This window comes from Triticum urartu, chromosome 1A, assembly GCF_056163025.1.
Source record: "Triticum urartu cultivar PI428250 chromosome 1A, HENAU_Tu73, whole genome shotgun sequence".
Lineage (NCBI taxonomy): Eukaryota > Viridiplantae > Streptophyta > Magnoliopsida > Poales > Poaceae > Triticum > Triticum urartu.
Window position 1 is genome coordinate 126482230 of NC_141873.1, and position 11236 is coordinate 126493465.

The 11236-nt window shown below is 42.2% G+C and overlaps 1 long non-coding RNA gene across 9 annotated transcripts; it reads right to left on the reverse strand.

Moving 5' to 3' along the window:
- Positions 1-4385: 4385 nt before the first annotated feature.
- On the reverse strand, positions 4386-7730 carry LOC147990336 (uncharacterized). 9 transcript variants are annotated; one of them, XR_015599338.1, is made up of 5 exons: positions 7378-7730; positions 6962-7159; positions 5969-6083; positions 5784-5895; positions 4386-4914 (listed from the first exon to the last, which is right to left on the reverse strand). It is a non-coding gene; the product is annotated as an uncharacterized LOC147990336 (long non-coding RNA). The 9 variants fall into 9 exon arrangements; XR_015599337.1 differs by having other exon boundaries at positions 5997-6147; XR_015599336.1 differs by having other exon boundaries at positions 5969-6147.
- Positions 7731-11236: the final 3506 nt, after the last annotated feature.

The window sequence follows — 11236 nt, forward strand, 5'->3', positions numbered from 1 at the left end:
GGCAGAGCAAAAGTTGAGGAGGCCTGCGTCATGAAGCACACGAGGACAGGAGAGAAACAAGGTAGTGATTCCATGTCCATGTGAGGAATATGCTCATGGTAGAAGATTTTATCCTTGTTGAAGAGCAGTGAAGAATAGAAATTGGCATGGCTGGCAGTCCAGAAGCGCTTCCTCCTTAGACGAGCAGAGCCATAAGGATTGTAGTCAGTGAAGAATACATGCTCACCAAAAAGTCATCATCCTTGAATTTTTGCTTCTTCAAGAAGGGATCCTTTGGCTTGGGATGAGGGGTATCGATCAATTGCATCACCACCTCAGGAATCATAATCTTAGGATCCACAGGCTGAGGAATGTCAGTTGCTTCTTCAGTGGCAGCCTGGGTCTTCAACTCTTCAGCAGCAATGTCATCAACACTAGTGGCTGGAATCTCTTTAGGGATGGACGTAGTGGGGTGTGGTTCTTCAGAACCTATTTGAACTTCAGTAGTCACTTGGGAATGAGGAATTTGTTGGAGTGGTGTGAACAGAGGAGAATTGGGGTGCTGACTTTCCCAAAAGTCGTCGTTCAACACAGGAGTGGTGCACCCAATGTCTACATCTTCTTCTTCATCATTTCTTCAATGCCGGCCTCTTCAACAGTGAACTGAGGCATGGGCGATGAGACAATTGGGGTTGAAGGGATTGCATCCGCTTCAATTTCTTCATCCAACTGCTCTGACGAAGCAGCAGAAGGAATGTCATCATCTGATCCGCTTGGGATCACGTATTCTTCATCCAAAGGAATAAGGTCCTTTGATGGCAGGGATGAGACAGGAACAACATCAATTGGATTGTCATATGAACTTGTCAATGGCTTCATTTTCTTCGGAGCTGAAGAGTCTGATGCAGTTGATGCCTTCCTTTTCTTCACAGCTGCATGCTCTGTAGCCTTGGTCTTCTTCACATTTGATGCGGATGGAAGGATCGGAGTTGGTGTAGGCGCAGGAGGAGCAGAGGAATTTGGTTCAAGATCTTCAGGAACAACACTAGTGGTTGCCCTGGCAATTTCTTCAGCGGCTAGAATGCAGTCATCAGCCCTGGAATTAGCATTTTTTTCAGCAACCTGAGTATCATTAGCGGTGCTGGCATTTTCTTCAGTAGGCTGAGCAGAAGCTTCAGCCTGAGGAATTTCTTGTTGCGTTGGAGTTGCAACATTGGAGGTGAAATTGTCAGCTAGTCTCAGAAAATGAACCTTGGCTCCCAGCCAATCAGTGCGGTATGCGTCAAATTCATCACTGAGTTTCTTGATCTCAGATTGAATAGTGCCAGTTCTTCAGTTGTCATAGAGACAACATTTTTCTTCAGGAAGCACTCCTTTTTGTACTGCGCTTTCTTCAATTGCCGGGCCTTTTCAAATTTCCATTTTTCTTCCGAAATGAAGTGAGTCAACATATGACTTTGGCCAGGTGTCAACTTGAAGTCAGGCATGGGAGTGTTGGGGTCCTTGTGCCAGAGATCAATATAATCAAGGATCAATTTTGGATCCAAAAGCAGAGGCACACTTGTGCCTTTGGCTCTAGCGGCCCTGACTTGTCTGTCCCTGATGATTTCAGCAAGTTCTTCATCATCAGCTTTGTCTTCATCAGACGGCACTTGAAAAGCGACCTACTTCTTTTGAGGACTTGGTCGAGAGCCTCGTCCAGCAGTGGCCTTGGTCTTCAGCAGGGTGGGGCCAGTCAATGAATGCAGAGGAGCTGAAGAACTTGCAGAGGCTCCTGAGGCAATAGAGATGCCTGTTGTCCTTTGGCACGAGGCAAGATGCGCAGGTGCAGAGGACTTGGAAGGAGGAGCTGAAGACTTTGAAGGAGCTGGTGCGGCTTGAGGCAATGGCCGTGAGGGCTTTGAAACATCTGGCCATGAGGGCTTTGCAACATTGGGTCATGAGGGCATTGCAGAGGAACTTGGCTTATGAGTCGGCTTCTTTGTCATAACCTTATTGGGCTTGCTTGCAGAGGCCTCAGCAGTGGCAGCAGCAGCAGAGTCTTCATTGAATTTCCTCACTGCTTCCTTAGCTATTTTGGCTAGCTTGGCCTAGCGCTTGGCCCATTCTTTCAGAAATTTTTGACCTCTTCTGATGCTAGAGGGATCAGCTTCTTGGCCAGGTGCCAATGGAGGTCTTGGGCATGGAGGGTTTACTCCAAATTTCTTCATGTACTTGGGTGTAACATATCGATATTCCCTCCATTATCTGTCCCATCTCCTCTCAATCCTCTGGATGCGCACTTTGCGCTCATTCTTCGTCTCCTTGCCATGTTGGCCTCATCTGCTCTCAATTCTCAGGGATTTCAAAAGCAGTGTTGACTTCTAGCTTCTTTCCTCCCTTCTGAGGTTTCTTCCCATCTGCCATTTTCTTCAGTTGAGGAATCTGAACGATTGAGTTCTCTGAAGAGGTATGCAACTTTTCTTCGAGGAATGCTGCAAATGAGTTAAGTTGATGAGAACCTAGAGATTCGGCAGCGGACATGTGTACCTGTGAACAGAGTATAGGTGCGAAGAATTTGGAGATGTCATATGCGTTCTCAGAAGTTTTTGCAAAAAGAACAAGTTTGAGGAGTTTGACCGGATGAATCTTGAAGAATTTCACTAAGCGTTTTTTGACTTAGGTTCCAGAGTTGTACAGATTAGAAAATCCACACAACTGAGGAATCTTGAAGAAAAATGTTGCTTAGAGGAACAGATCAAGAACAGAAGATAAGTGAGGTGTTTAGTGTGTGAGGAGTTGAGGAATAAACACTTTTTGAAGATTTTAGGAAAACATCAGGATCAACAAGAGTAGTAAAAGTAACTTTTAATTATCCTGGTTGAAGAACACGACGAACTTGGAAGAGTAGATTGGAAGCTCGTTGACTCAGATCTTCCACGCCCTAACTTGGCAGAGGAAGACAACTACGGCGGCGGCGGAGTGAAGAAATCCGCGTCTGGCGTGAGTACGGCGGCGACGAGGTCGAGGTAGTGAAGCTCTTCCTCACCGGCAACGATGGAAGTAGCGGCGGCGCTAGGGTTTGAGAGCTCGAGTGAGGGAGTGAGGTCGAGCGGAGTAAAACCGAAGTGAGGAAGGGAGAGGGGTATTTGTAGCCGAAGTGAAAAACCGCTTGCCCGAGGAAATTGGACGAACGTGCCCTTGACCCTTCTCATTTGCTTGATATGTGTCACCCACGTACTGAGATGTGGTGATCGTGTGAGATCATGGGTGAATAGATAAGTATTATCGTGGAAGGTGCAGCGGTTTGAGCGGCAAAAGCCGAAAATTTAGATAGGATAAGTTTAAAGTTCCGTTCGCAATTTCTTCAGCTGACAAGGACACAGTGAAGATTTTGAACGAGTTTCAAATAGAACGCACATGAAGAATTTGTGAATAGACTAGGTTGAGTTGAGCATATAGGGGGAAAGGGTCCGATCACATTCACTTAGCAGAACAAGCAACTTGAAGAAATAGCAATAAGGGAATGTTGTAGAGGACATATATAGGGTCGCGCTATTCGTCACCCTGGGTGGGGAATAGTTATTCTTCACCCCCCCTCTATTTTACCATCAATGCCCCGTAATTTTACGTTCCATAACTTTTGTCTTATTTCCGACGTAAAAAGAGACTGTAAGAAAATATATAATCGTTATAAAAAATATTTTATGTTATATAAAATTACAAATGTAAAAACATAGTGTAAAATACACATAAACTGCAAATTTTCTTGTCTTATGATCTATATTTTTATTTTCTTATGCCAAATTTTACGTAATGAATCAATAAAAATGTAACTATTTAAATTGCAAATGTAATTTAATTATGAACTGATCGTAAGATTACTTTGGGTGAAGAATAACTTATTCTGCACCCTGAGTGATGAATAGTAACACTGGTCGCGCTATTCGTCACCCTGGATGAGGAATTTTTATTCCTCACCCCAGTCCATCTCTCATGGCCATTTGAAAACGTAAGAAAGATGTTCCTGTGAGGTAAAATTACAGGCTGAAACTGAAAAGAGAACTTCTATTCCGTAAAGCAAAAGACCGTAATATTATCTCCTGCATGCTAGTAAATTACTTCGTGCATGTGTGCAGCCTATATGGCCCATCAACGTGCCAATATAGAAATCAACCAATGTCGCCGTAATCTTATTGAATAAGTTTTAATCTGGAGCATTTTATGTAATCTTAGGCAATGAGTAGCTAGATCTGTTACTATTTATATTGGACCGAGTATACACCGGGTCTAGCAAAAATGAAATCAGGCCACTGATTTAACTAACGTATGCCATCACTATCTCAGTTCGGTACCAGCATTTTTGGTTAACATAAGGCCATTAATTCATCTTGTACACAAGGGCATTTTTAGTAACCACGGAATAAGAAAGTTGTCTAATAATACCATGTACTGGTTCTGGGAAATATGGCACGTAACAAAATCCATCCTTACGATTACAAATAAAATTTGTCCTGACATAATTGAACGCCACTTAGCACTAAGTAATCAGCGGCATGAAACATTCAACAATCACTATTACAAAACTGGGTGTTGCCGAACTTGAAATCTGGGTACCACCAAACTTGAAAACTGAGTACTGCCGAGCTTGATCTTCAATTAGCTTATTTGCAGGCGACCAGAGATATCCCATCAACTTCATCTGTTCAGCAATCTCTCCAGGACTATAGAGATTAAAGCATTCTAATCCATGGGCTGGAAGCAGCATAGTATCTTGTTAAATTGCACTGTAGCCTTTAGGTTCACTTTTCTTCTCGCCAAAACCTGAATTTTGCTACTGTTCTTTTGCAAAAGAAGTTCTGAAATTTCAATTTAACATTACTCCTACCCATCCTAAATACAAAAATGTTACTCTCTATCCCTCATATATTAGCTGTCAACCACTTGAACAGATACCTGTAAAACAGAATATTTTCAGTTCTCAGAAGTACAACAAACATGTAGAAGCAATTGAAATATATCAACTCGAATTTGCAGCATGCTTGAATATTGACAGGCTGCGTGAGGGTCAGTATCTATCAACGTAAGGTTCCCAACCAACCATGTAAGAAATCTAGCATACCGTACAAATTCATTCAACATTCACCTTGAGCAAAATGTAAAAATGTGAAAATCTAAGCTTAGAAAGGTTAGTGTACTATAGGTGTATGCAGTGCCATCATAGATGTGACAAAGAGCTACAAATGCACCATGCATTGGAAAAAGAAAACCTGACCCTGCATCTAGCAAATTTTGATAGATGCAAGCAGGTACCGCAAGTATTCAGTTCTGCACCTTGAGAAAGTTCTGAACCCTTCCTTATAGAGACCGTCGACAAAATGCAGATCAAAAGTGAAAATCCAGATTTTTATTAGACCGATTCAAGTTTAGCAAGATCAGGCCACTGCAATGTTTAATTTTCGATCTAATCGAAGATATGATCGGCCTTGATGGCAGTGGCTTTCCTAACTCAAAAGCTAACAAAACAGTATACTCCTTATTAGCAATTCAATGACATTGCACATTTAGATCACAGTTAATTGCATCGGGCTGAGATGATTCATGTGTATCCTTGGAGTGTGATTCTTCGATGCTTGCAGTGTGTAGCTTGTTTTTCTCATTTTATTGTGTTTTACCCTTTTTGATTTCCTTCTTTCTACAACAGAGTAGATTCACAATGATGGGATGACCATCCTAATACAGCAGAAGCTTTCTAGCCCCATTCTAAGTTAAAATGGCCGGATATGTTATTTTTAGTAAAGCGTAAAACAACAGAAATCATGTACCTCTGAAGATGTGGCCATATCAGCAACCTCATTATCCCCATTGAAAGGCATGACAAAATCAGATATACTTCCGCACGAAAAAAAAGGAATCAGATGGACTTGAAGTGTTCTCCTGAAACAAAAATAACAAGTGTTCGGTAATAACCAGTACTGACTAATACTGTACAAGAGAAGGAGAACCGTACAGATAAGTATGTAGAAGGTAAACTTAACCCTTGGGAATAAATGCAGCTTCTCTCTATCTTTTGTTTTCATTTGCTTTCTTCATTCGGTTGTCTGGCTTCTCTCATCATTTCTTTTCTACATGAGTGAAGGTAAAGATTTACCTTGGTGGCTACAATCTGATGATAGAACCTTTTTATTTCTGAAACAAATAACCCCAGATGAAAACTGTAACACAACCTTAAGTAAAAACGAAGTTCACTAGATTCAGGTAGAATAAATTAGGCTTGAGATCACCTCATGCCACACACCCGGCTACGGCATAAACAGAAACAACACTGAAAATCTGTAATTTATCAGCTCCTTTTGATTCATTATAATAGCTAGTGGGTAACGTACAAAGTGGATTAAAGAACACAGAACTGTTTTCCAACAAATATGTGTTGAAGTATTGTAGAAATTAGACTCCAAGGGCTCAAACACAAAACTGGATTCTGCCCAGAGGTTTATTCTATCAGGTTAGCACTTGCGACAGACACTTTCCATTCCATGAAAATCAAATGGACATTATGAATTCGAAAACAATGATCCGCTTGAACCCCCCCCCCCCCCCCCAAAAAAAAAAACTAACGACGTAATAAAGTAGTAACCTACTCCAAAAGGAAACAAGACTATTAGTAAAAGCAATAAATACCTACTCTTCTTGCCATTTGCAATAACAGGCTGCAGGTTGCTTTTCAGAATACTATCACACAAATCAGATTCTGATTAACCTCCTTTAAATTTCTTTGAGCTAAGTTGGCTAATTGTTTTCCTAAGACGAGCTCTTGCAACTAAACTAAATCGGATCATTTCACAACTGCAGGTAGATCAATCATACAATCACCGTAACTTATCCTAGTTTGACACACTGTATCAAAGAATTGGCTCAAACAGTTATACATTCAAGAAAGGAACAAGTGAGATTCCTCCTAAAGTCACGAGAATAAAAAGGTAACCATAACCTTTTGAGGCACCTGAGGGTCATCTGGATGTTAGGGCGACTAGTGGCACCCAGGTAGGGAAATTGCAATGGACGATGCTCAACGCCGCCCAGGACACCGGCCATGGCGCAGGCCAAACACTATGCCACGAAGACTCTCGCAAGGCCTGGACGTTGACCGACGAAGCCGCCACCAGTCGCGAAGCCTCCTACGTCCCTGCTGGCCTCAACGCTGCCGCCGACCAATGGGCGCACCCCCGGCAATACACAACGACATCACATATTAAAAAGAATTAGAAAATCATGCATACAAGAATTAGATAGTAAAAATCCCTCATATCCCAGCCCACAACAAACAAATTCATGGCAAAACGTAAATTGGTCTAAGCTGAGCATGCATCAAGTCCCAATCTTTTTTATACCCAGGGAAAGCTGCAAGAATGTACTCACAGATCCGTTGTCTCCTGCACCACCGAACCCTTGTCTCCGTCAGCCGTGATGAGAGGCCATGCACAACGCGGTTAAGAGAACAATCCACGACCAACTTGCTGAGCCATCCACAACGCCCAATGACGCTGAGGTCACCCGCCACGATATCCACCGCAGCGCCGCCCGACCCCAAAGCCTGCCGTCGCTCTCCGCGGCGCCGAGCACCACGGCCCCGCCTGCCCGTTGACCACCACACCCTCAAGCAGCCGTCGCTCACCGCACAGTATTTGTCGTTGAAAATCAACCTCTCGCATCGCCGTGATTATAGGCGAACAGGAAAGTGGGCTGAGTAGTAGTAATCCCCACGACTAGCTAAAAATATTGTGTGCCCTTTTTCTTTTCAGAGGTCGTGCACGTTTTCTAAAAGAAAAAAAAAGTAACCCGGCATGTGAAGGGATAACCTAAAATTACCTCGGGGAGTGAGAAAGATTACAGAGGGGAATCGAAGCAGAGAAATATGATTCTGGCTGGCTCGGTCGGATGGCTGGGGTGAAGAATTATTAATAAAGTTTCTATATATACTTTTTTTTTGTACTCCTGGGAGTACATATTCCCATCCTCAATATACCTCATATACGCATTAATTATACCTTTTTATCATTTTTAATATATTTTATTAAATATTCTAAGATACCTCAATACGAGTTTTGTTGAAAAAATATCATCTGCGACGTACTTTTTGTAATATGCCTTTTTCACGTACAAACACATCAGTATACATGTAAACATTTAAAAATATGTAGACTCACATGAATTTTTTCATGAAACTCATTTTGGGATATCTAATAATTACTAATGAAGTATATTAAAAATAATAAAGAGATATAGAAGACTCATCTATGTGGTATATGAGGAGCGGGAGTACGTACTCCCAGGAATACACAGCCATTTTCCTATATATATATATATATATATATATAAAGCCTATTAGTAACCTAGGGTGAAGAATTATTATTCTTCACCCTGGTCGTTCCATCGAGCCAGATACGCTACGCTAAGCCAAGCCACGGTCCCACCACCGTAAATTATATTGGCATTGAAGTAATTTTACATTTATTCCGTTGACTTATGGATCCAGCCCACTCCCCATGTCCGTCAGGTTCGAGCAGTTAGAATCTCGACGGCGACCAGCACGATGTGAGCGGCATCCAGCGGGCGATGCCGTGGTGCTTGACGGTTTGGCTCGGGTGGGCGACGGCGTGGGGCAAGTCCATGGCGGCAAGTCTCCGGAGGTGCTCGCCGACCCTGCTCGGTTTCAGTGGCACACCTCCCTGTTTTGTTTTAGTGAGGCGATGCTGTGAGCGACGGCAGGTGAGCCGTGAGCGGCAGCCGGTGAACTGTGTAGATATGCTGGAAAAGCAAAGAAAAGGCACACCCAGTAATTAAGATGTAATCCTTGTCATTTTACTGGGCAGGTGCAATTATATTCTTTAAAATGCCGACATTGCGAGAGTAAAATAAAGTATGTTAGGAATATTGTTCTTGAATTGATTCAGTAAAAAAATCCTAGTTTAATTCATGCTTTTGTGTTAAACGACATACACTCATATTATGGATTGACGTTCTCATTTATCGTAATGTACAAATGATGAGTGTACAATGGCTACTAAGGGTGTATAGGTCTAATTAACAGATCACAGAAAGGATAGGAGGAAGCTGAGCTCCGCTCTTTCTTCTGTCTAGGAGAAGTTTCTTTTTCCTTTTTAAAGACTGAACCTTATATTGGGTTTGTAGGGAAAATTTCTCTGCCTCTATTGATCGTATCCTATTCAGCAGTATACTACTAGTACCGTGGCATACCAATTATTTGGACAGATCAAAAGGCAAGTTAAAGATTAGTCAGATAAATGCTACTGTCCTCACACATCTCACATCTCATTTGGCTTCCTACATACCTGAACACACATTTATGCAGTCACACATCTCACCTTGATTACTTTGCAAATTTTGCTTGGATAGGTACTATATACAGTTGTCTTCTCTAACTTGTTATACTCGTTCATTGAATTTGCAGTGTTTGAATCCTTGTGAGAATAGAAAGAGGACATTAGCTAGTGTGAAAAATGACAACACAACTTGGACTTGCTTCTATCAACTTGAATGCCGAGATCCAATCATCACAAGCATCTTCATCTGTAACAAACATCAATCCTGTGAGCGTTAGTTCAAGAGCCTGTATTCTATGGTGATATAGGAGAAGTTGTTCCCACTGCTCCTACAAGAAGTTTAAGTTGAAGAAGAAACTTTCTTGTTCTGGCTGATGATTATTGCCATTCAATTTACCCTTATTTTCTATTCCATAATTGTTATGGCTCTGGTGCTTAATTTCCACTGGATTTCTTGTTATTTTTAAAAGATATATGCTATACATGTCTCTTCCAATGTCTTTTGTGGATGCATTTCTTAAATTAACTATTTTTGTTATGATGGCATCTCTTAGCTAGAACATCCATGTTCAATTTCAGTTCAAAATTACGAGTTCGTAAGAAGCATGACTGACGTGTAGCATGCACAATCATTCCGTATTCAGTGGGCAAAGGCCCAACCTCTGAGTATCTCAAGTCCCAACTCATTGCTACTCTATAAAAATTAAGCCTACTGTGAGAAAAAAATAATAGAGACTACACTAAGTGCAGAAGGAACCTCAAACTAACTCATCACATTGTCAAATATTCCACTGAGAAAATTATAATATACTGCATCATGTTTACATCTCATTTCATGATAAAAATGTCAGCAAACACAAAGATCAACAAACGGGACACTCCTCTGTGCGTGTATTTTGCAGTCGGTGCTACCGATAAGTGCTCCCCACTTCCCAGGGGCACGGGGAGGAGAAGCACGCCATGCTGTGCCCAGTTCGCCATCGAGAATGCCATCGTGCTCGTGCTCAAGCAGGACTGCAGGACGTCGCCGAGAAGCTAGGTGTTCACGCGTTGTGAACATGTCCAACTAAAATTAGCAAGTGACGCCATGGTTGCTTCCCCTGACGTCCACCACGCGCGGAGGCGCCTCCAAGCCAGAATGGTGATGCATCCTCGCTGCGCCGCGCGCTTCCATGATATTGCACCCTCACACCGGATCGGCCGGCCGAGCGACAGGGTTAGGTATGGTGCGAAACAAAGACTATTGTTTTTATCCAGGAGAGTTGATCATCGAACGCTCTTTTCTCTCAAAATATTGAACAACTAAATCTCATGTGGATAGACATATTTTGGAAGAGGTGTTCTAAAAAAAGAAAGGATTTAGTAGGATGGATCAACGTGATTTTCATGGTTGAAATTTACTCCAGTACGTTACTCCTATCCCAGCGGCACATCAGCTACTTCTACGTCAAGAACAGTTGTTTCCTTACGGCCACTTCGGCTGGCCGGTTTGTGTTCCTGACCTTCATGACGTAACTTACCCCATAGGTAGTAAAATTACCTCGTATGCTTTTCTGCTTCGTAATGATGCGGGTACGCATTGCTCTTTCCACGTCATAATTTTACCTCGCAAGCCTCTGGTTTCTTATGGTGTGCTCGTGGTGTGACTGGTTCGGCTGCGGTGAGGAATAACTATTCCTCACCCAGGGTGACGAATAGCGCGACCCTATATATATATTGCAAAGTTAAAAAAAACTGAGGAAAAAACTCAAATTGAATATTTTCAACTTTTGGTGGTGGCGTGACCCACCATATAAGAATGATTGATTTCAGACACCGCGTACAATTGTCGTAGGGTTCTGAGAATCAAATTCTTCGTTAATTTCTTCACATTTAGAGTGTTATTCTTCATGGATTGAAGAAAAATATTTCTTCATGTGTTGCACATCTAAGTC